Below are 10,704 nucleotides of genomic sequence, written 5' to 3' on the forward strand. Positions count from 1 at the left end.
GAGTGAGTTAATCTGAGTTCAATGATGAATGAACATGCTGTGTTAACTGGTAGGAGCATGGGAGAATCAGAGCTTATAGACATTATTTTAACAAATTGCCATTTTAAATCACCTTCCTCAGGGTCTTTAAGCAGGATTCCATCAATTACGTGCTTACAGCTCACATTAGTGATACACATTAAAAAATTTCCCACGTGAATAATTTAGAAAAAAAATTGACTATCAAACCCCTGTGTGAGTTAGCTCCTGTCTATTTAAGCAAAGTTTTACTTAAATGATGCATGACGTGCAATATTTCAAAAATGTTCCTTCTGAGATCTTGAAGACAAGAGATGGAAGAAAAAACTGTCCTTGCAATGGTTATATATTCTCTCATGTGCCTTTTACTTTTCCTGATGTGTGACATCTTTGCTGGTTCTGCTATTTACTTTTCAGGACTGACTCACTTGAAAAAAAAACAACTTACTCTTCAGTAGGATTTCTTGTCTTTGACATTTTCTGCTAAGTTAAAGGAGACACAATCTGTCTATTAAATCAAGTGCATAAGAATGAGAAGTGATAAGAATTTTTTGACAAATAGTTTGCAACAGGCAAAATGTTATTTCTCAATGCTCCACATTTGTCGTTCCTCTAATAGCAGCAAATTTCAAAAGCTACCTCAAAGAGGGTGTAGAATACATTTGATATCATGTGAAGATATTTTTTTCTGTTTCTCTTCAGAAATAAAAATTGGTTTATTCCACAATTTTACTTGAGGAAAAAAAAGGAGGGGGAAGTACGGGGTTTTGTTGGGATACAGTTTATTTTCTGCACAGTAGCTAATGTGGTACTATGGTTTTTATTTCCACTAAAAACAGTGTTGATTACAAAGGTTACCAGAAAGGTAAAAAGAAATATCACCTGAATTACAAGAAGGGACAGATTCTGACCAGAAAAGCCATTCTGCAAGGGTAACATGATGAGAGAATACAAAGTTCCATGTGATATTTGCAGAATCTGCAATAAACTCAAAGTTCAAATTTCCTCATGTTTTATTTTAAGCACTTAGCTTTACTTAGTACTGTAATGTGTATCATCCCTTTGGCTAGGTTATGTGATAAAAGCGTACCTTGATGCAAAGAAAAGGAATACAGAAGAACAATGGCAGGTGGAGTAGCTGAATAATGCCCTCATCTGACTGCTATGAAATCCTGTGCAGTATGCCATCAACCCATAAAAGCCACATCTCCACACACAAGAAAAAAGGACCTTGCACTTATTCTTCTTGAACTTCATGAAGTTTTCATGGGAGAGGATGAAGTGAGAGAACTCCTATTAGAGAGGAATAGAGGGAGGGAGGAAATGGAGCTGCAGCCTTGGAGGGATCTTACGTCCAGTTCTCAGAAAGTGGGAAGACTGGGAGGGCAGCTAGGCAGGCTACTAGGCATACTGAAGATTCTGAACGGGAGAAATCCACACCTTACATGCGCACATGCATATATGTGTGTATGTAAATATATTTCCCAGTAATACAGCTACATCCTGCTCAGCTAGAGAGGGGAGCAGGATATGGTCGCTGGTGTAATTTTGTTGGTGAAAGTGCTGAGTGGGTCTCTCTGAGCTGATTTGTGCAGCTGGCCTTGTATTTGTACCTAAAAACAGGCATGGGGATGCAACAACCTAATTTCCCTTGTACTTCTGAATTTTTTAGTCCCCTAACAACTTCCTTTCTAATTGTAAAAGACTTGGGCTCCGGAACTACACCTAACTTATACTGATCCATTCATCACCTGAAATTGTATTGGATGAATTAAGGCTAAAACTCATTTGGCTAGATGATGTATGTAAAATCAAAATCCAATTTCTTGTATCTGATGTTAAGAGAAGACATTTAAAGCAGCAGGAATGGATATTCCCTGACACTGAGAGGCAAAATTCTTGGACCTCTTTTAGTACTTTAAATATATCTCATTAATATCCTTAGTTATTGCCACTTCAGTCCTTAAATAGCTTTTTATCAAACTAAGGAAATGATACTTATCCTCTTTTTTGAACATAGTGAGGTATAATTGATTTTCTATAGCATCCACTTTGCTAATGCAGCAGATTATATTAGTGGAAAACATTACTATTAAATGGAAATTATAATTTAATTGTCATTGCTTTTGCATGTCTATCTCAAATATGCAGTGTTCTTGGAGTTTGGTATTTTATGCACTACACTAAAAATGCTCAGATCAGATTCTCTCAAGTTCTGAAAATTATCCAACATATCATAGAAACATAGAATTGTAGAACAGTTTGAGCCGGAAGGGACCTTTAAAGGTCACCTAGTATGTGTTTTTAGGAGATAACTGATGCTCTAGGGGAAGTAGGTATTTACACCTAGATTGCAGTGTCACCTTTCTGCCTCAGTGAATTGCATTGCTTTAAATCTTTTAGATCGCATCATCTTGTGTAATGTCAACTCACATTGGCTTTTCTGCATGACACAATATAATGTGATGGGAGGTGACACAGAAAATGTAATGTGGTATGACACATCAGAAATGTAAAGAGTGCTGCAACTGGATAGTTGGTGTCAATTTAGATAGGAGACTTCAAATCCAAAATGAACCTGGCAGACACTAATGGAGTGAACGTTACAGTAACTGCTGTATGTGTGAAACTGTGAATTCTGCACTTCATGTATATTGAAGAGGTTCAAAAGTAAAGTCTGAAACATTCAGAAGAATAATTATTTTTAATTGACAGAGGCACACAAGTTTAAAGTATGAAAAAAATTATATATTACAAAAGGTTTTTTTAATATTTTCTGTTATTATTACTTGTTTATTTTAATTTCTTTTCTAAGGTTGACTACCAAACTCAAAATTATTAAAAAATTACATGTAATTGTTGTATAATATTATATCAAATTTAATTAGCCTCAGATAGTCAAATCCAACAGGTATGGATTGAAAACTAGCACCTAATTATCCCAAAACAGTTTTAAATACTGAAGTAATTCCCAGTTAATTTTTTGAACATTCCAATGGACTTTCCACCAGATAAATCTGCTGCACAATAATTTTTTCACAAGAGAGCCTATGCCCTTCAGACTGGGGTCTAATTTTACATAAACAATGCAGTGCAATGCTAATGTGTTAAATTAGACCATTTTTTAGAATTAAAAATCATAGAAAATCCAAATTAAAAAAGGAGAGTAAACAGAAGACTACAAAATAGTAGTTGCAAATATCAGATGACTGTGGAGTGAAATCAGAGCTTTCTAAAATATTGGTTTATTTTGTTTCCCAGAGAAGATGTGGATGCTCTGTCCCTGAAATATTCATGGCCAGCTTTAATGGGACCCTCATCAACCTGGTCCAGTTGAATAATCTCTGCCAATGGCAGGTGTTTGGAACTAGAGAGTCTCTAAGGCCCCTTCTAACTCAAATCATGATTCTAGAAATCCTGCCTTGTCAAATAATTTGTACATCTGAGATTCATTGTCTCTCTCCCCTAGGAAGTTCTCTTTTTTCTTTCTTTTTCTTGCTTCTTTTTTTCTGGTTTTTCTTTATTTCTTTTCGTGTACCACCATGTTTTCTACCATGTGCTAGCATTCCTATGGTTCAGCCCTTTTACAGGTGAGGAAGTCATTAGTTTTCCTTAAGGACTGAAAGTATTTTAATCTATTATAGAACTCTAAAGTTTTTTCATAACCACTCAAGAAGAGGAGAACATTTATAAATGTCTATAGATGTTCATTGTCTTCACTGAAAGAAAAATCATCGACTTTTAGACTGTTCAAGAAGACTTAGTGGGAAATGCAGTGTTTTTAAAATTCTGAAGTATGGAAGAGGAAAGTTGGCATGTGGGAGAGGAATTCTTTAGGGCCATACCTATTATTTGAAATGAGATAAACAACCATAGCCTCAGAAAGTGTCTTGTGCAGGACAGCAACTCAGGGGATATCACAATGTCTACTTTTGTGTCAAGAAAATAGGAAGAAAAAAGAAAAAAAACCTAAACTGTTGTGCTACAGAGTGGAGCTGAAAAACAGGGTGCAGCAGACAGGGGTGATGCACTGCAGCTGATAAGGCACAGAGAACTTCAATTTCTTTTTTGTACTATGTAGTTTTACCCCTTCAGCAAAAGATCTTTTTAGTGATAACTGCTACCCTCCTCTAATGATTCTTTCTTTGCTGAGACACAATTTTTTTGCTGTGTTTTTCCCAGTAGTGTAGCAGCATAACTTAAAGAGGCTTTTTTGTTATCTTTTCCTTCTATCCATTAAAGGTTTCTTTTGCCAATATTTCAATGGCTAAGAGAAGTGCGTCAATGTTTGGGAGGAAGAAGAAAATCAACTTTACTGCCAGATACACCAGCAGTGATTTATTCCTCTGGGCAGTTTTTGCAGTTCCCATGGTTTTCCATTAAGTTATAGTATCATGTAATTTTTGCAAAACCACGTGCAGTGTTTCCTGGTGAATGCTATTTGCCATCATCATTTTGACAGAATCAATACAATGAGGTGTTATAGATGAGATCAGACAAAATGTGAAAGATAAATTGTAGGGCACAGTCTCACTTAGAGGCAGGCTGTCTTGAGATGGTGATGGTCAGTCAACAGTTTAATACCATTCATCCAAAGAACAGCATTAACAAGCTCATGGTTCCCTGCAGGTGATGCTTCTGGCATGCCATCAGACTCTTGCCTAAGGCTCTATACTGACTATTTTTGATTCATAACTGCATTAGAGGCCCAATGAATTCTTTTGCAAAGCAGTGACTCAGCAGTCACTTCCTACCTATTTGTAGAATCAAGTTGTAAGAGAGAAGGTGATTGTGTGATTTCATGTGCACCTGAGGTAGTACCTTATCCTAAGGACATTGACTATCTTAGACATTATCCACAATAATCTATTCAATTACTCCTGTAGTGTAAATAATTGGCTATCCCTTACATTAGGTAGGGTAAGAATACAATTCCATAACTTTTTTAGTTGTTCCTTCATACTGATTTTTAAACTTCTTGTTTAAACTTCTTTATTAACTTAGGGCTCAGTTCTGTGTTTATTCATACATGGCATAACTTTGCTTTTTCAGCTGTATTGAAACTCTTTGCAACCATTTAAGCACAAAATTAAACATAATGTTCTGCAGGCTCGTGGCCACATTGTCACATTTTTGTGGAACTTTTTTCTCCATTTGGATATTATCTATCCTTGTGGTTTCTGGCTGTGAAACTTAGACTTGACCTGTCTTTCATATCCAGTTAGAATGTCCATTCATCTCTTTCAAACAGTATTTCTGACTTTGGAAACTGCTTTAGCAGAGTAAAGCAAAGGGAAAGATGCCTTTATTAGTGTTTCTAGCCAATTTCCCAATTCAGATAGCTTTTGTTACAAGTAAGACTAGTTTAAACACATCAGATTCTTAATAAAAGGGAAATAAAAGTTATTTTTTGATATTCGTAGCATAATGTGCCTATTCTTCAATATCTGTAGAACCCTCCAAGCACTGGGGTCAGTGTCAGTATGTGATTTGGCACTCCAGGAGACATAACATTGTGGGACTTTGTCTCTGTCTAAACTTGTTAATAACATGGAAAAGTTACACATCATAAAAAAATACCTTCTTTTGTTAAGATGAAAAAAAATAATCTTGAGCTCAGCATTAAAAAATCATGATTTTTTGCCTTTACAAATTCTTTGCTAAAGAAATTCCTTTCTGTAAAGTGCAAGGATCTTGGACCATTGACTATTGTTTGATTGCCCAGGCCTTGTAGTCAATTATTTTGGTTTCTTAGCTTCTCCTACCCAGCATTTTTCTCTTCAAAGCACTTTTGTCTTTTCAGACTCTTATCCACCCATTCTTCATCCGTGCTCTGACATCATTCTAATGCCCTATTTCCTGTGAGAGTACCAGTCTCTGCTTCAGAAGTCTCTGCTTCTGAAAGTCATCAGGAGGCAGATTGTGGTTATTGGCATACATTTGGCGTTGTATTCCATAATACCAGCCCATTATTTCCTAAGAATTCTGTGGCCTAAATGTTTCTACTCCAAAAGCCCCTGAAATAGAAGTGAAAAAATGTGTGATAGATTATCCTTTTAGCATGCAGCTCTTCCTCTTAGTAGCTCACATGTACAAGATGCAAAAAATAGTTACCTTTAAGGATGAATTATTACAGGACAAAAGGAAACTAAGTTGGATTATATTAATCCTGCAGCAAATACAGTAAAATGACTACATTTTCTATTAGGTGAACTTCCATACTGTTTTCAGCTTAGTTTCCCTTGGAACCAAAGTAATAAAGAGGTAAACCGGGATCGTATGTATCACATTAAAGCTGTTAAGCCAGATACCTTCACATGAGTCTACATACAGAACTAATCATTGAAGAACAAATCTCCATCTCTTGTATGTGAAGACTGAGAGAGGATCAGCTGAAGTACTATTTCTTTCACTTCCAAACTTTCAGTGGACACTTCCAAAATCATGGACCTGTTGCATGACATGGCAAGAGTCAGCTGCCAGTCAGTGCAATTGACAAAATATATTTATGTTCAGATATAATTAATCTGTATTTTTGCAATGATTCTAATTTCTGATAATTATGACAACTAAGTCAGAGAATGACAAAAGCTTATTGTGAGAAAATGTTGGTCATAGGAATGGGCAATGTTGTCCTTTAAATAAAGAATAACTGTAATGTTAATATGATCAGGTGTGACACCTGAAAAATGAAAAGAAGGTCAGGAAGAAGGATAATTGATCTCATAGTTATTTCCTCCACTATTAAACCTTTGAAGAATCTTAGAAAAAGATTTTTTTAGTATATTTTGCTAAAAGTAATCATACTGAAAAATAAAAGAAGTTTCTTGCTTAATTCAATTTAACATATGCTGACATCTGCATGAAAATTTCAGCATTCTTATGAAATGAAATAAAAGAAAGGTCACAGAAGGCCATTTCAATTCAATTACAATGCTTGACAAATGAGCATATTCTTTGATTCATATATTTTCGTGTCAATAGAAACTTCAAAACAAAAGTAGTTTTAAAGTTTTTGGAAATCATATATGTAATGTTATGTAAAAAACTGATATGGGTAGATTTATCTTCATTTTCTGAGTCTGCTTTTGATATCCACACCTTTTAATCTAAAACCATTATCTGCTGTGTTGAGATGATTTGAGAGCAGTAATGAATTACCTAGATAGAAAAAGACTATTCTGAATATTGTCTATTTAATTCCCATAAAACAGTTCCTGCACAACCTGCCTATAAGAGAAAATGGCTGTTTTTCGTTCTCTGGAATTTGGTTTGGATATTTGGACACAGCCCCTGGTTTGGCACAGCCAACAGAAATTTCATATATCCTAACTGGTAAAGGGTAACAAATTTATGCTGATTCTCCTACTTTCAGTGGAATTTCATGTTGAGAATATAATTTAATTGTTCCTTTGCAACCTTATGAAAGGAAAAAATGCTGACCTATTAAAAAAGTCTGAGCTTCATTGCTTTATTCTATTTTAGCGAAGGTAGCAACATTATTGCTATCCCACACTTGAAATGAAAAAAATCTAAAAAATGAAAATACATTAGAAAATATTCTTTCCTACAAGAATATAATTTTATTCCCAGTAGTTAAAGTAAAATTATCAAATAAAGCTTCAATTATTGCTACATTTGGGAATGATATTTGCTGTATTTTTATTACCGCTGTAATTTTCAAAATGTTAATGTATGCATACAGTTGCAGATGAAATTTATTAAGTTAATTATCTTTCCAGTTATTTTACAATATTCCAGTAAATTTTGCTTTTTTTTTTTTTTTTTGGTTGGATTCTTCTGTGGCAGTTAATTATTCCATTGGTAGATGTGACCTTGTTCCTTTGCACAAAGGGGGCTATATATTTATTCACAGAAAAAGGCTTTTCCATGCTAAATTAGATAATAAAAGTCTTGTTGCATTCTGAAAGTATACACTACTACATTTCATTTTAGAGAAGTGGCATTGTCTCAGTAATAGCATGCAAATACCAAACAAATTAAACAGTGCTGTAAAGCAGGAGAAAAAATGGAATAAAATCAGGATAATGTGAAAGAATTTCAGACACTTTATTGTTCAGCAACTGTTTGATAAATTGTCTACAATATACTAGATGAAAATACCATTTTAAAAGCTGGCAGTGCAGCATAATAGTAATATTACTGTTTTCAAGATATAAACTGTTTTAGCTGAAGCATGTTGTGTTTGGTTAACACCTGCTTTTTGTAATTTCTTTCTGTAATGATTAGTGAAGACATTCTGACTGGGGTTTTTTTATTACATTTGAGGGATGAAACTGTGAAAGTATGTTTAGACTATATGCAATGACAGCTAAACTGACTAGTTTTAAAATAAATTAGTAGTATTGCAAATGAAAAAAAATATTTGAATCATTATTATTTAAATGCATTACTGAGCTATAATTAGCACATGCATGGGGCAAAGTCTTAGGTTACTTAAATTTTATGTCACAGGATAATTTTTACACAAATATAGTTTTATTTGTGTCATTAAGAACTCAGATAAGAGAAACATATAATGATTTAGGTTGGAAAAGACTTTAAGGATCATCAAGTCCAAACTTTGAACTCCACTTTGTCAGCTAAACCATAGCACCGTGTCCAGTTGTTTCTTCAATGCTTCCAAGGATGGTGACTCCACCACCTCTCTGGCCAGCTCATTCCAATGTCTGCCCACACTTTCAGTGAAAAAATTCTTGATGTCCAGACTCAGCCTTCCCTGGTGCAGCTTGAGTTACGCCCTCATGACCTCAGGTGGGACAAGAGGCCAGCACCACCTGGCTACAGCCTCCTTTTAAATAGAGAATTGTATGGTCTCCCCTCAGCCTCCTCTTCTCCAGGCTAAACAACTCCAGCTTCTTCAGCCACTGCTCATTGGCCTTACTCTGTAGACCCTTCACCACCTTCATTGACCTTCTCTGCAAACTCTTCATCATTTCACAATTATTTTATTTTTAAGTGAGGAGCCTGAAACTGGACACAAGACTCGAGGTGCAACCTCACCAGTGCAAACAATAAGCAACAATAGTATGAAAGACTAATAAAAATAAATAAATAAATAAATAAATAAATTTTAAGAGTGGGTGTCAGCTACTTTTGACAAACCACATACCAACTATTCTCCTGTTTTTGTCCATCAGTCCCTTCAGTCTTTCCAGAAGAGGAGTCTGACTTCTTATGACCATCTTCTACTCCCAAACCTCTAACCTCTCTTACATATTGCCAGGGACCAGAACCATTCACCTCACTGCATTAACTGACATGTAAAGAGATTTTCTACATATGGAAGCAATGAATTATGTATAGATACACTGTCAGCAATTTGCTTAAACCCCCCATATCTTTCATAATGAACAACATTCAAATTGTTTGCCATTTTGTTCAGCCTTTCTTTTATCCTGCAAAAACTATGCTTGTTGGAGAGATAAGATAGCAATGGAAAAAATACTCAATGACCGCTAGGAGAGATTAAAAGCACTGGAAAGATGGCAGAGACAGAAAGGCTTCTAGAAGCAACACACTAGGGTTGTACATATTCAAGTAAGTTTGTTCCCTGTAAGTTCACAAATTCTGCTGCTTAACTTTCATGTTTAGCACATTTCCAAGTAACATACTGAAAAAAACCCTCCAGTTTCCTTTGAAACAAAGTTCAAGTGAACTCCTAAATATTGTTTTATATACTTCTCCTTTCGGCAATAAGAAGGAGTCTGTACCAGTTTTCTCTCTCTGTGATGAACCTACATTGTTCTCTACGAAATCTCAGCGAGAACTGTATCTCAAATCTCTCATTGTGTTAAGAGCATGTGCTGTCATACATATCCCAAAAAAGCACATATTCTTAAGGTTTGCTCCAAAATATGTCTCTGAGAGTTGAGTTCTTCTCTCATTTTTAGCAAATAAGAAGTTTAAAAATAATCAACAGTATGCCATGGATCAAGGGGACTCAGTATTTGGTTCTTGGTTTGACTTCTGGACAAACTCACACAAGTTATCTGATCTATGCCTGACTACATTTTTCCAGTACAAACTAAACAAAACTGGTGGAAACTCTCTTAGAAGTGAGGTGGAGGTGCTGCAATTTGTAGAGATGACAGATACACTCCTGATAAAGGATTGGGAAAAACACAGCTTTATCACTGCGGAAGAATACCACCTAGATATCCATCAAGAGGACATCTGAACTAAACAAAATGCTTCCATTTGCAACAAACTATTTTGTTCTGTCTTCAGGTCCTATCATCTGAAATATTTTTGGTCAGGATCAGTTGTTGTAATCCTTCACACAGAAAAAAATAATTGGGTGAAATTAACAAAAATGACCGTGCAAAAATTCTTTTTAATTCTGAAAAACTGCACTTGATTTCTGAAATATTTTTAAAATTTTCATATCAAAAGGTGGTTTTGAAAGATAAGAAATATTCCAGGAAAAAGAATTTACTTATCTGAGGTTGTGAAAATAACATGTTACAGTAATAATGTTAACAATAACAGTTAACATTATGATGTTAACTGACAAGTAAAAACATATTTAATCAGGAATAGAGAGAAATTGTCAACTCATTTCCATGAAGGAACTAATTTTACATACTTTTAAACCTATTATTAAAACATAATATATTATTATATAAGATAGATTTGTTATTCATATGTCTTTAAAATTCTATT

This window comes from Ammospiza nelsoni, chromosome 2 (genome assembly GCF_027579445.1).
Source record: "Ammospiza nelsoni isolate bAmmNel1 chromosome 2, bAmmNel1.pri, whole genome shotgun sequence".
In the NCBI taxonomy this organism is placed as follows: domain Eukaryota; kingdom Metazoa; phylum Chordata; class Aves; order Passeriformes; family Passerellidae; genus Ammospiza; species Ammospiza nelsoni.